Genomic DNA, 12979 nt, shown 5'->3' on the forward strand with positions numbered 1-12979 from the left:
TTTGACCCCAGTACTTTTTCCTGCCATGGCAGGGGGTCGGACTCGATGATCTGCTCAGGTCCCTTCCGACCCTAGAAACTATGAAACTATGAAACATACTGGGTTGTGTATTGTGTTTATTGTGTCCATATTTTGATATGGGCAAGATGGCTCCTGTTGCTCTGGCCATGTGCTCAGCACATGGCAAGCTGGGGCCCCTATCTGGAAAAAATATGTAAAACCCTCTATCCTCACTGGGCAGAGAAAGCTGGAGCTTCTTTGGGCAGATTGGTGGCGAGAAATACCCTCCCTGATTGGAGGAGGTTTGGGTGATGTCACCCCACGTTTATAAGGACCACTCTCTACCGTTCTCTCTCTTTCTCCTGGGACTATTATTCATCTGCCTGCTAAGAGCTCCACAGCTACATTGGGAGCCAGAAAACCTGCTTCCCATGGGAAGGGAAAGCCTCAAGTAGAGGAAGAGAAAGCTTGTTTTGGAGTTTAAGATCCTATTTCCTCCTTCTTTGCCCTGTTTTTTTCTGAAGTGGGTTAATGCCCTGGGACTATTAATCGCTGAGCAAACTACCCAGGAATGGGTCCTGGCAGCTACTGGATACATGGGCCTTAAGTGGGGTTAACACCATGGGGGTGTTAATCACTGAAGCAAATTACTCAGGAATGGGGTCCAGGCAGCTACTGGCTACAGGGGCCTGCCTCGCTGTTTTGTAATTGTATCTTCTCAGTGTGGGGTATAGCTGAGACCAGATGTCCAGGCCACTGCCATAGGCCTGGGCCTTTTTTGTCTGCTGTTTCCGCAGCTATGGTGTTTCTGCAGCAGAGCTGGGATTGGGACTAGGAATTTAGGGGTGCGGCGTGCTGTCTGGAACCACAGTTAACCCTGACAGTGGGATCTGCCCTACAGCAGGGGTGAGCAAATAATGGCTTGCAGGCTGGATTGGGTCTTTGTCTGGGCCAGAGAAGGCCTCAGTCCCACCTGGCCCAGGCACCAGCTAGCTATAGCACATCCTGCTGTCCCTGGGCGTGGAGCGGGGCTGGGGTGGCTCTTCAGCTGGACTGCCTTTCTAGGCTGCCCAGGCATCAGCGTCTCCTTCTAGCTGCCACCGCCAAGGGCCCGAGCTCCACAGTACTTGCAGGGACCTGGTGTTGCACAGCCCCAACCCTGCATGGCCCATGCCTCCTCTGGGCTCACAGGTGGGCAAGCCCCACCCGCCGCTCCAAGGCTGTTGGAGGGGGAAGGGAGCAGCGTGGAGCTGCCAGCTGGGCTTTGCCAGGTGGGGGAGGGGGGGAGGCGTGGAGGGTGGAATGGAGCCCCCTTGCCTTGTGCCCCCCCCCATAGTTGCCCCAGCTGGAGTATTAAGGGGAGTCAGGCTGGACCCATGAGGCTAAGGGGCTCTGCTTCACTCTCCCCCACAACTCAAACCAGCCAAAGTAGTCAGCAGCTGCTCAGGCCAGGAAAGCAGCCAGAAGCCTGGCCAGAGCCAGGGGTAGAGGGTGGAACAGAGTCCCCCTCATCTTTCAGGCCTGGCTTAGCTCCCCCCCATACCCCAGCTGGGGTAGCTGGGGGCGGTGAGGTAAGGGGACTCCATTCCACGCACCCCACCTCCAGCTCAGGCTGAGCAAAGCCCAGCTGGTACCTCTGCTCCCTGTCCCCTCCCTCCCCCACTGACAGCCCCACCCCCACACAAAAAAGAGAACCCTCAAAAGACCACAAGTTCCCTAAGGTGCTGTGCTTTAGAAAGCTTTTATCTAATACTTGATTTGACAAGAGTTAGTTTTTTGTACTGTCAGACATTTTTAAAGCCCTCTGCAGCCATGCACGTGTGCTATGTCACAGCAGTAGATCGCTTTCAGGGACCCAAGCATGCAAAAAATGTAACTTGTGTAAGCGTCCTGTATCTCACCTAAGCCTGGGCTCCAGAACCCGAACACTCTTTTGCCCATCTCACCTGAGGGGCTTAACCCCCCAGCCTTACCAGAGTACACCTACGACATGGCAGTAGGTTTGAGCTCCCACAAAATGCTGTGATGACTGCCACTTTTGTTTTTACCTAAGGTTAATAAAAATATATAAACAGTCCTTGGGACAGACATCAGAAGACAGGTCTTCCCTCCCCCACCCAGTCATGCTCCCTTTCATTCTCTCTTTCTGGCCAAATGAACCTTCAAGACTTCTGCACAACTTCTGCATAATAGCTTCACCAAAACAGACTAAGGGCTCTCCAACCACAAAACAGTCTATAGCACTGAGAGGTCAGGGCACTCTGAAAGATTACCTTTTGGGATGGATCCCTTGCAGATAGATGAAAAGATTGAACTTGCATATTCCCCTTACTGCACAAGTTCTCTAGGTGATTGTATAAAAAGGAAAAGATGCCACTGCCACTCCCGCCTCCTGCCCCCTCTGCTTTAAAATGAAAGTAATGGTTTTGAGCTTTGGGTCCCAAGTAAACAGAGAGATCTGCCCGTGGCACTGAGTAAGGCTCCTCAGCCATGGAGAGGACGGGGATTAAAGACATGCCCTTATCCTTTGTTTTTCCATCACTGGCTTAGGCAGAGTGGGCATTCACTGTTCTGGATCCCATCATGATCTCCAGACACTGTACATGACCTGACATGCCTAACCCAAGTTTCTACACCAGTGGCTCTCAGCTGGAGTGCCATGGTGCCAGTGCTGCGGCTATGGTGGCAGTGGGCAGATAAAACTACTCCACATGCAGGGCTGCTGCATTATGGCTCTCTGATTCGCCTAAAGCTGACAGATCTGGCTCAGGCTGCCTGTTCCCAGTCCTTTCCCCACCTCCCCCAGTAACACCTGGTTAAGAAGTACTGAGGGAAATTGAGGCAGGACTTACAGTAGTTCTCAGCTGGGGATGCTGCCACCTTCAAAGAAGTGTTGGATAGGTGCCCTGACTGAGTACGTTGCAAATTGCTGTTACACACAGTCATAAAGTTTATGTCTTAGTCACCCTTGGTATCTCAGAAGAGACTTTCAAAAGAGGTACTAATAATGAAAGTGGTTTCATTAATATGATTCATGATGAAACCACACATTCATTGTGCCTTTAAGCGCCAAAGAGCTGTCAGAGGGTGATGGCTTTTGGTCACTATCAGTTCAAACCAGTATTTAAACCAGTGACCTAGAAGTGAAAGATGCTATATACTCTTACTAGTGCCCTAAGCACTGCAGTGCACAATTATATTAATCTAGGGACTCATTGATGTACATTAACCCACTGTGAACTATTTGCATACATCAGTGGGCTCTAGATTAAGTGGAAGTACTCTGGAAAGACTATAGGAAGCTTATACTAAAACTTCTGATCAATGTGCAGCTGCACGCTAAAAAAAACTAAGCCTATATATGAGTGTCAAAGATATGGTCTGCAGACATTTCACCCACCTCATGGGTCTCCTAGAGGAGTTGGGCAAAGTAGTAGAGGGGCCTGATATCAAATTACCAGCTACAGAGCCTGGCTGGGGACGTGTGTTGGCAGCGGGTGGGTGAGCAGTGTCTGTGTTACCAATGCTCACCCCATCCCAGATGCCACATCCGGATCCAGCATTTGAAGCTTCCTTTGATTCTGACCCAGCCTGTGAGGAGTCTTGCAGTCCAGATCTGGCCTGGAGGCCCAGGTAAGTCTGAAACCCCTGCTGTACATAGAAGACTGAAATAGGAAATAATGCCATTAAATAATGGGATAAAAAAATGACATTGTGAAGACATAATTATGCCAGGTGTACACCTGACGCTGAAATGCTGCATTTAGAATTAATCAGCCTAAAAATAATACATAAAATGGTTCAGAAAGGAAGCAGAAAAGAGGTACACGTTGGATGTGTATAAAACAGTAACTGGCATAAAAAAGGCAAATCAGGTGGTCTTGCTTTCTTAATAAAGGAATTAAGTTAAAAGGCAACATATTTAAGATCGATAAAAAGGCTTATTTTTAAATATATAATGCATTATCTCTGGAATTCACTGTCACAAGCAATTAAGAGTAAAGTTCACAAAAAAGATTAAATGTTGATGTTAGTTGTTTCCACACTGGGCTCCAGGAAGTGCTAATGGTCCATAAGATCACAGCAAGTGTCCCACAGCTAATCCATAGACCACAGCAGGCCTCTACCTTGTTCAATTAAAAGTTTGTTGATAAAGAAGTATGATAGTACCTGACAAATTCTGAAAGTTGACAGGGGCTTATCAGTCCAAAAATTAGGACTCACTGGTTTACATAGACAATAAAAATACCCAATTTACATGAAAAAAGGATTTTAAAACATCCTTCTCTCAGACAGACATCAGCACTCATGCTCCAGTCTTATTATCCAGCCATTGACAATGGTTTGGGAAACTCCTTTCCAGGTAAGTCATAGTATAATGGTTTACTATAAAGTTGCTTACACCTTCTGCTGAAGCATCTGATCCAGGACACTTTCCCAGTCAGGATGCTGACTAGATGACTGTCAATCTAACTGTAAAGCACATCCAATGCTGTTGCACATTTTGCTATTCACAGAGCTGCTACTTCATTTTGATTAGGCCATTATTCCTCTTTAGAGGTATAAGACAACACAAGTCAGTATAAGTTCAAAAAATACCAGGTATGTCTAAACATGCAATTAATGTGCATGAATAAACTCCAGGGCTTATTGCTCTGGAGTTTTTTTGCGTGCCGCACATGAAACCCAGTGGGAGCAGCCCAGGCTGGCAGGACCCGGGGATCTAGGACAGAAGTTCAATAAACAGATTTAACCTCAATCAGTTAAATCTGTTACTATATTCATCTCGCTTTATCTAAAACCAATTTCAGTCATTTTGAAAGCAATTTATGTGCACTGAACTCCTGATTTGAACCAGTTTCCAATCTCTTATCCTTCTTTATGTGCATCTTGTCCCCAGCCAGAGCGTGGCCCAACCTGCTCCAACTGGGCTCTATGTGCTGCAGAGGGGCTGTCTGGGGTGCGAGGGTACTTAAGTGCAGGGCTAGCCAGCAGGCAGCCCCCACCCTGAAGCACCCTCATGCCCCAGCCAGCCACTCCACAGTACGTGGAGCCCCAATTGGAGCATCCCAGCGCTGCTCTCCATGTGCTGTGGAAAGACTAGAGCCACTCCACAGCATGTGGAGCCCCATTGGAGCAGCTAGCCCAGGGCTGGCTCTGATGGGGCTCCCACGTGCTGCGAAGCAGCTGGCTGGGGCACAAGGGTACTTCAGTCCGGGAGCTGCCTGCCAGCCAGCCCTGTGGTGAAGTGCCCTCATTCTCCAGCCAGTCCTGTCACTGTCTACTCATCTGTTTAAGCACAGTAATTTACTGTACCAGGAGATAGTGCTTGTGTCTGATAGGACTATCTAATGGTGCAGTAAATTAGTTTGCACCAGCCTAAGTACTGCACATGTGTAGACAGTGACACTTAACTGCATGGTAAATTAGACTACTCTGCAGTAAAGCAGACGTGGAGACATGGCCACTGCCCACAAGTCTCTCTTTTGTACCCACCAATATGAAGTACAGAGCTTGGTCAGTTTGTGAAAAGGACTGAGATCCTTTTCAATCCAGGCTGCACTGGATGGCCCAGAAGATTCCTTCTTGTCATTCCTTCTTAAATCCTTGCCATAGTGGAAAATACCTTACAGGTTCAGTTTTCTAAGCTGCTATTAGAGTTTTCACCAAAGAAAATCAGCTTAAATTATTTCTGAATTTTAATTGGTTTGCTTGGGAATGCAAAACACAAATATAGAAAATGCTCTTTACCTTTATAGTTTAGCTCAAAAAAAAAAAAGAATGTCTTATGCACTGATGCTTAACAGCATTCCTAGCCACTGGCAAGACATCTGTGTTTATTAAAATAACAAAATATGAAATTCATATTAATTTTCTGTTTGATCAGAATTTGAATTTCATATTAGTTAAAATGTTTGTTCAGATTTAGCAGCATCTGTCATCTGAAACCACCAATCAATATTTTATTCATCATATATGATCTAAATCCACTGAGAGCAAGCTGAAGACACAGCACAGAGTTTAGAAATGTTACAATTAAAATATAGCTCAGCATTTTCAATCCAAATTAATTATCTCCTGATTTTTCTTGCATTAATTCCATATCCAAAGGCGATGAGCTGCATTCACTGGCCCAATTTCCATACTGCTGCCATTATATTTTTATCAGTCATAGACACAAAGTGTAGGACGGAGTAAATTAGAGGACTATGAATCTAGCACAGGGCAAGATTGGAAAGCTCTTATGTATGCTGAGCAGCATATCACTACACAATTGAAGTAAATGGAAAAGTTGCTATTCTGCATATATAAAAGTATCACAATTGGCCTAAAGTGATTAATCAGCCTTTGACCCTTTGATGAGCTAGCTAAAAACATAATAATTTTCCCTGCTGCAAAAGGTCAAAAGCAAAACAAAAACAAACAAACTGAAAAGCCACTCCTTTCTTCATACACACAGATTGTACAAAATAAGAAATGCTTTGACTGAATTATGGAAAATTGTTTTTCATCTTCCATTATTTTAATCATAATTTAAATCAGCAAGCAGCAAACCTCAATTTAAATAATTTGCATTTGTATTCTTTTTGTTATTTTCATAAAGAAATGCCAAATCTCTCTGGTTAGTATATTTTGTGTTTCTTTTTTGCCAACCACAGGATACAATATGATTATATCCATTTATTTACACAAGTACTTGGCTTACCATATACGTATTCAAATTCTTCTTTTCCCATTGCACTAAGTCAATTCTGAATGATATGCTTTTTATTTGCTAGATGATGAGGGGCTTTTTACATGAGATTACTGTGAAGATATTTTTAGAAATGGAAACTGAAATTCAATTAAAAATTCACAAAAATAGCATTTTAAAACTATTTTTATTATTTCAAGAAAAAATATTGTTGAATAACTACAAAAACAATAATGCTGAAGGGCAACCAGCATGGGTTCGTAGCAGGTAGATCCTGCCTGACTAGCCTTGTTTCTTTTTATGACCAGGTCGCAAAAGGCTTAGATGCAAGGGATGAGGTAGATGTCATCTACCTGGATTTTAAGATAGCCTTCGAAACAGTATCTCATCCTATTCTCATAAATAAACTGAATGGCAGTGATGTAAATGATTACATGGTCAGGTGGATGGCAAATTGTCTAATGGGACACACCCAGAGAGTAGTGGTGGATGGGTCGGCATCGACCTAGAAAGAAGTGGGCAGTGGAGTTCCCTAAAGTTTGGTCCTTGGACAGGTGCTGTTTAATGTCTTCATCAGTGACTTAGATGAGAGTGGAGAGCACTCTGTCCAAATTCACAGACGACACCAAATTATGCAGTAAAGTAAACACACTAGTGGGCAGGGAACCATTGGCAATGCCTAAGGGATGCATGCAGGTACACATGCACCCTCTGAGCTTGGCTGTGCACCCCCGGCAAAAAGGTGCCACCAACACTGCTGGCAATGCCTGCAGGCAGTCACCACTTGCCACCCCCGTCATCACTGCCGACACTGCCAGCACCATCTGCAGGAGATCCCCAATCGCTGCTGGCTGCCACCGCCACTGCCAGCGGCATCTGCGGATGGTCACTGACCACTGGTCGGCACTTACCACCTCCTTTCCCCGCTGCTGCCAACAGAGCTACGGCTGCCTGCAGGAGCTCACTGCTCACCGCCGCCACCATGCACCCACCACTGACAGCGCCGCCACTGCCTACAGGAGCTTGCTATGCCCCGCCCCCAGCCTCCGGGGGCATGTGGCGTTCATGCAGGGAATTAATCCAGGTGAATCTGGAGAGGTTGGAGAAGTGGGAAGAACAGAATAGGATGCAATTCAACAAGGACAAATGCTGAGTGCTGTACCTAGGGAGAAGGAAGCACTAGCACACTTACAGGCTGGGGGATGACCTCTCAGCAGCACAGCAGCAGAAATGGATCTTGGAGTCATAGTTGACTCCAAGATGAACATGAGTCATCAATGTGATGAAGTGATCAGTAAAGCTAACTGCACTTTATCATACACGTGCATGACAAACAGGTCCAGGGAAGTAATACTTCCCCTCTGTGCCGCACTGGTGAGGCCACAGTTGGAGTACTTTGTCCAGTTTTGGGTGCCACACTTCAAAAGGGATGTGGATAACCTTGGGAGGGTCCAGAGGAGAGCCATTCTTATGGTTAGGGGCCTGCAGATAAGGCCCTATGAGGAGAGACTGAGAGACCTCGATAGCAAGAGAAGGCTGCGAGGTGATCTTGTGGCCATCTACAAATTAATTAGGGTGGACCAGCAAGGGATAGGAAGTGCTCTGTTTACCAGGGCATCCCTTGGAGTAACTAGAAATAATGGCCACAAACTGATGGACAGCAGATTTAGGTTAGACATTAAAAAGAACTTCTTTACAGTAAGGGTTGCCAGAATCTGGTATGAGCTTCCAAGGGAGGTGGTGCTCTCCCTTGCCTTCGGGGTCTTTAAGAGGAGACTGGACAAGCACCTAGTTGGGATCATCTGACCCCAGCGCTCTTTCCTGCCCAGGGCAGAGGGTCAGACTCAATGATCTGCTGAGGTCCCTTCTGACTCTAATATCTATGAATATTAAATATGTTGGACAAAGGAGGACAAAAGCTCATCAAAATATGTTTTGCATTTAAAATAAGTGGATTGGTTAAACAAACAAAAAAAACCCATTATCTGCAATTGGTGCAAGATTCACAGGGCTACCAAAGGAACACAAGAGGGAGGGGCACATCTACATGTGGTATTACTGCACACGATTTAACTCCAGAGCTTATTGTTCCAGATTTATTGCTCCTGGGCACACCATTTAAACATGCACCTGGGAGCAACAAGCTCCAGAGTTTATTCATGAACAGCAACTTGAGCTAGGTTGAAGCAGGGGACTGCCGGGCAGGGGACTGTAGAAGGCAAGTCACTATGCAGAAAGAAATGTAAGATTTATGAGCATAAGAGGGTGCATAAGTCAGTAGTTTGGTGATTAGGAGTATTTGCCTGGAAGGTTTCAGTTCTTGTCCCCAGTCTTATTCCTGTCTTTTGTCAAGGACTGCTTAACTACAAGCCACACAGAAATTGTGGGAATATGGACCAGAACGCAGAACTTCTCCCTCCCAGCTGAGCGCTGGAACCATTGCACTACAGCCCCTGGCCTCCTTAGGTGTGTCTACATGAGATGTAACTACTGAGCAGTTGACTAATTAGCTGTACATTAAATGTCTTGGCATCTATATGTGCACTCTTAGGCTGGAGTAAACTAATTTACTCTACAGGAGGATAGTACTTATAAATACAAGTCTTTCCCCATGCACTGAGGAAACCTAAGAACCTAACTCTGTGTTTTGCATCCCACTCCAGGGGCCCAGAAGTTACATGTTGCAGCATCTAATTGCTAATTCTTGTACTGGATCTAGCACTGAGCTGTTGAACAAACTCTTCTAAACTGTTCCTGTATGGGATAAAGTCAAACACTACAATCAAGAACAGGGAGCCTCTCTCCCCTGCATTCTTAATAACCCTCTGCTGGCATCTTGTGAGTGTAAGGGAAAAAGCCATCTGATTCAAATGCAGAGGAGAATAAAACCCAGCTGGGAGAAGGGAAAGGAGTGAACTGGGACTGTAGGGAAAGGGAGAAGAACTGGAAATGACAAGGATACCAGGACTGGAAGCCATGGGTGAGGGGAGAAGTTGGGAAGAAAAGTCTTTCTTTTGGCATCTAGTGCTTGACTCTCTAACCATAATGATGTTTTTTCAACACAGTGTATTTGCATATTGGGAATTGACTCACTGGTTCAGGAAGTGCCATCTAGTTTTGCGTTGTTATGTAAGTAAATACACATTCCAGAGTTCAGTTAATGAATGCTATAACAAAAACAGGTTTTCTTTATAACCTCAAATGGATACAGACACCTGGGAAGCATAAGGAAACAACAAGACAGCACTGATTAGCATGACAGGTTGTGCACTGCCAACAGAGCAAAAGAAAAAAAATAAGACTGCACTGTCAAAGAGTTCAAAAAAGGTCAAATGATTATAGTGGATGATGATGAAATAAGAAATATGTTAGAGATATGAGCAGTCTATGTTGCAAGTCAGCTGCAAACATATTAGAAAATTTTATAGATGATTAAAAGCAATGATTATAAACAACACATTGGACTCTATATCGATTACCATTATTAAAGCATCTACTAATCATTGCTAACACTTGTTATGATCCTTAATATTAGCTGTGACCACATTAGGGCCTGATGGCTTTACCCATTTGAAAGCATTTTGGGCCAAACCATTCAAACATTTTCTCACCTTAGAAAACCATTTTAGATACTGTTTAAATCAAAAGTTGTCAATAAGCAATGTTATTGCAATGCTATAGACAAGGTATAATATTATTAAAGCTGTTTTCCAAAGCCAAGCTCCTTGACACACAAGAGTTAACACTGCTTGTAGATAACCAATAACATGTTTTCAAACCACCTTTAAAATTAATTCCTCTTCTCTCCTTTCACAGTCTTCAGACATCCTTTTTCCTATCCTCCTTTAATTACGTTCCCCTCCGGATGTATAGAGTGAATAACAATGAAGCAGATGATACAATTAAATTAAATGCTGCAAGCTTGGCCGGACACAAGATAATATATCCTGCATGATGCTGGGTGCCCTCAGCCCAAGATCAGCCCCTTAGAGCCATATCATGAACAAACAAGCACAAAAGAGAAAGAACTGTGTTTATTAATATGGAAAAGGCCCCAAAGAGGGGTACCTCTCCCCTTACAGATAAGAGTATTACTGAACCACTAAAATGGTCAATTGAACAGAACATCATTGCAATATCAATTTTCAATTAACTAGGACATCATTGTAATATCCATTTCCATCTTTGACTTCTATCATCCTATGAAAATCAATGACTATGACATTGGTGCATATTAGCTTTCACATATTTTGAAGTTACCATATTCCATAACTGCTGAAGCCAATAATGGACATTAGAGTATGCTCTTTATATGTTACTTAATAATTTTAAATAGACAGATCTCATTTATATATAATTAATTGAACAGAATGGTTGGAAATGTTTCCTCTGGCATCTTAACAGAATGGTTGAAGATGTTACCTTTGACATCTCTAAACCAATAAAAGGTGGATGATAGGATACTGGGCTAGACAGACCATTGGTCTTACCCAGTATGGCACTTCATACATATGTATATGTCAAATCATAACAGAAGAGATACAGAGTATGAATTCCGTAGGCCAAATCCAGAGATGAATACTGATGGACACTGGTAGTGCTACATAGCAGCTTTGTGCTTTTATGGTACCATTCAGACAAAAGATTTCAAAGAGTACTACCAATATGAATAAACCCCCATTACGCAGAGAAGCGATCACTAAGAAATGTCTGGGGTGAAACAACATCTGCTTAGCAGCACAGAGTGACACTATACTGTACAAAGTTTAGGGCAGGAAATGAAGAATGTATCTGGAAATGCAGAAGGAATGGAGGGGAAATGTAATAACATGGAATCAATCTCACATCCCATTATTCATACTCTTTACTCTTGTGAATAGTCCCATTGAAATTGATGAGATTACTTGGGGGAAGAAGGGGCAAGAATACATCCCTGCATAGCTGGATTATGGCCAGGACACCATGCCTAACACCAGGACTTATGGAAAACTTTTAATCAGTGCACATTTAACCCCTTCCTCCGTATATCTTTTTATACTACCAGTCACTTTACTAGCTTTATGCACATACAATTAAAAACTAAAACCCTTCAAAACAGCAGAAGCGCCATGTCTTATTTTAAAATAAATGTAAAAAAGAAAAATAACTTGTTTGGGAACCAGAATTCTCTGTACAATTAAATGAAACTCCATATAGAAATCACAGTTCAAACCTGATCTAGTTCAGGCTATTCTGTCTTGTTCATATTATTACTGTTTATGCAAATTGCTCCTTGTTGCAGAATAACCTACAGAAAAAAAGGGAAAATCCCATAGCGCTCCCCTTAGGATTGTTTTGTGGATGTTTTCAACAAGGTCCACCTCTTGCAGTCAAGAAGTTGGCCCAAAAGTCCCATAAAAGAAATATGCAAATCTCAGCTCACTATATATTCAGTCCTATGATTCTATTAACATTAAAACTAATTCCTACAAAAGTTCCATCTAAATGCTTTATAAGCATTTCTTTATGCTTAATTGTACCTGTAACAGCCAATATAACAGTAAACTATATGATCACAGAGGTTTCACCTCACTGTTTTGACCAATAGCGCTCACCTGGGAAGTGGGAGCCCTAGTCCAGGCTCTGCTTACTAAGAGGGGATTCAAAGCCACATCAGGGCTAGGGACAGACATTACATATAAACTGGTTTAAGTGATCAGAAACTGGTTTAAACCTGTAGCAGAACAGATGTTCACTGCACGTAAACCAGTTTGAAAATGGCTGAAACTGGTTTGAGATAAATCTGGTTCAACGTAGTATCAGATTTAACTGATTTGAGTCGAACTGGTTTATGCAATGTCTGTCCCAGTCCCCTTGCTGGTTTAAGTTAAATCAGAGTCCCCCGGCATCCCAGCATGCTCTCTGGGCTGGGCAGGGCACTCTGCTCCACAGCAGGGCTGGCCCTCCCCTCTGCTCCCTGACTGAGATTTGCAGGCACAGCAGAGTCTGCTGACTTCCTTGTGCCCTAGCCCCTCCTTGCTGCCCAAGCAGGAAATCCCCCCCTCCCATCTCCCACAGCACAGACCCCAGCCCCAGGGGCCCTAGGTATGTGTATGCTAGCTAATACCGAGAGGTGTGTGCAGAGGCTGCAGAACGGGGTAGGCCACCCAGGCTACGGCCCACCCAATGTTTAACACTGTGATTCAAACACAGCCTCACTCCCTGCCTGCCTCCCTCACACACACAGCGGCAGTCACACTCCGCCACCTGCAGCCCCACTGGGAGGGAAGAGTGACAGCCCCCTGA

The 12979-nt window shown here is 44.2% G+C and overlaps 1 long non-coding RNA gene across 1 annotated transcript; it reads left to right on the top strand.

Annotated features, from left to right (window-relative positions):
• The first annotated feature begins 435 nt into the window (after positions 1-435).
• On the top strand, positions 436-10204 carry LOC109322393. The gene is made up of 3 exons (XR_002104377.1): positions 436-451; positions 3468-3633; positions 9358-10204. It is a non-coding gene; the product is annotated as an uncharacterized LOC109322393 (long non-coding RNA).
• Positions 10205-12979: the final 2775 nt, after the last annotated feature.

Source organism: Crocodylus porosus, unplaced genomic scaffold (genome assembly GCF_001723895.1).
Source record: "Crocodylus porosus isolate Cpor-Errol unplaced genomic scaffold, CroPor_comp1, whole genome shotgun sequence".
In the NCBI taxonomy this organism is placed as follows: domain Eukaryota; kingdom Metazoa; phylum Chordata; order Crocodylia; family Crocodylidae; genus Crocodylus; species Crocodylus porosus.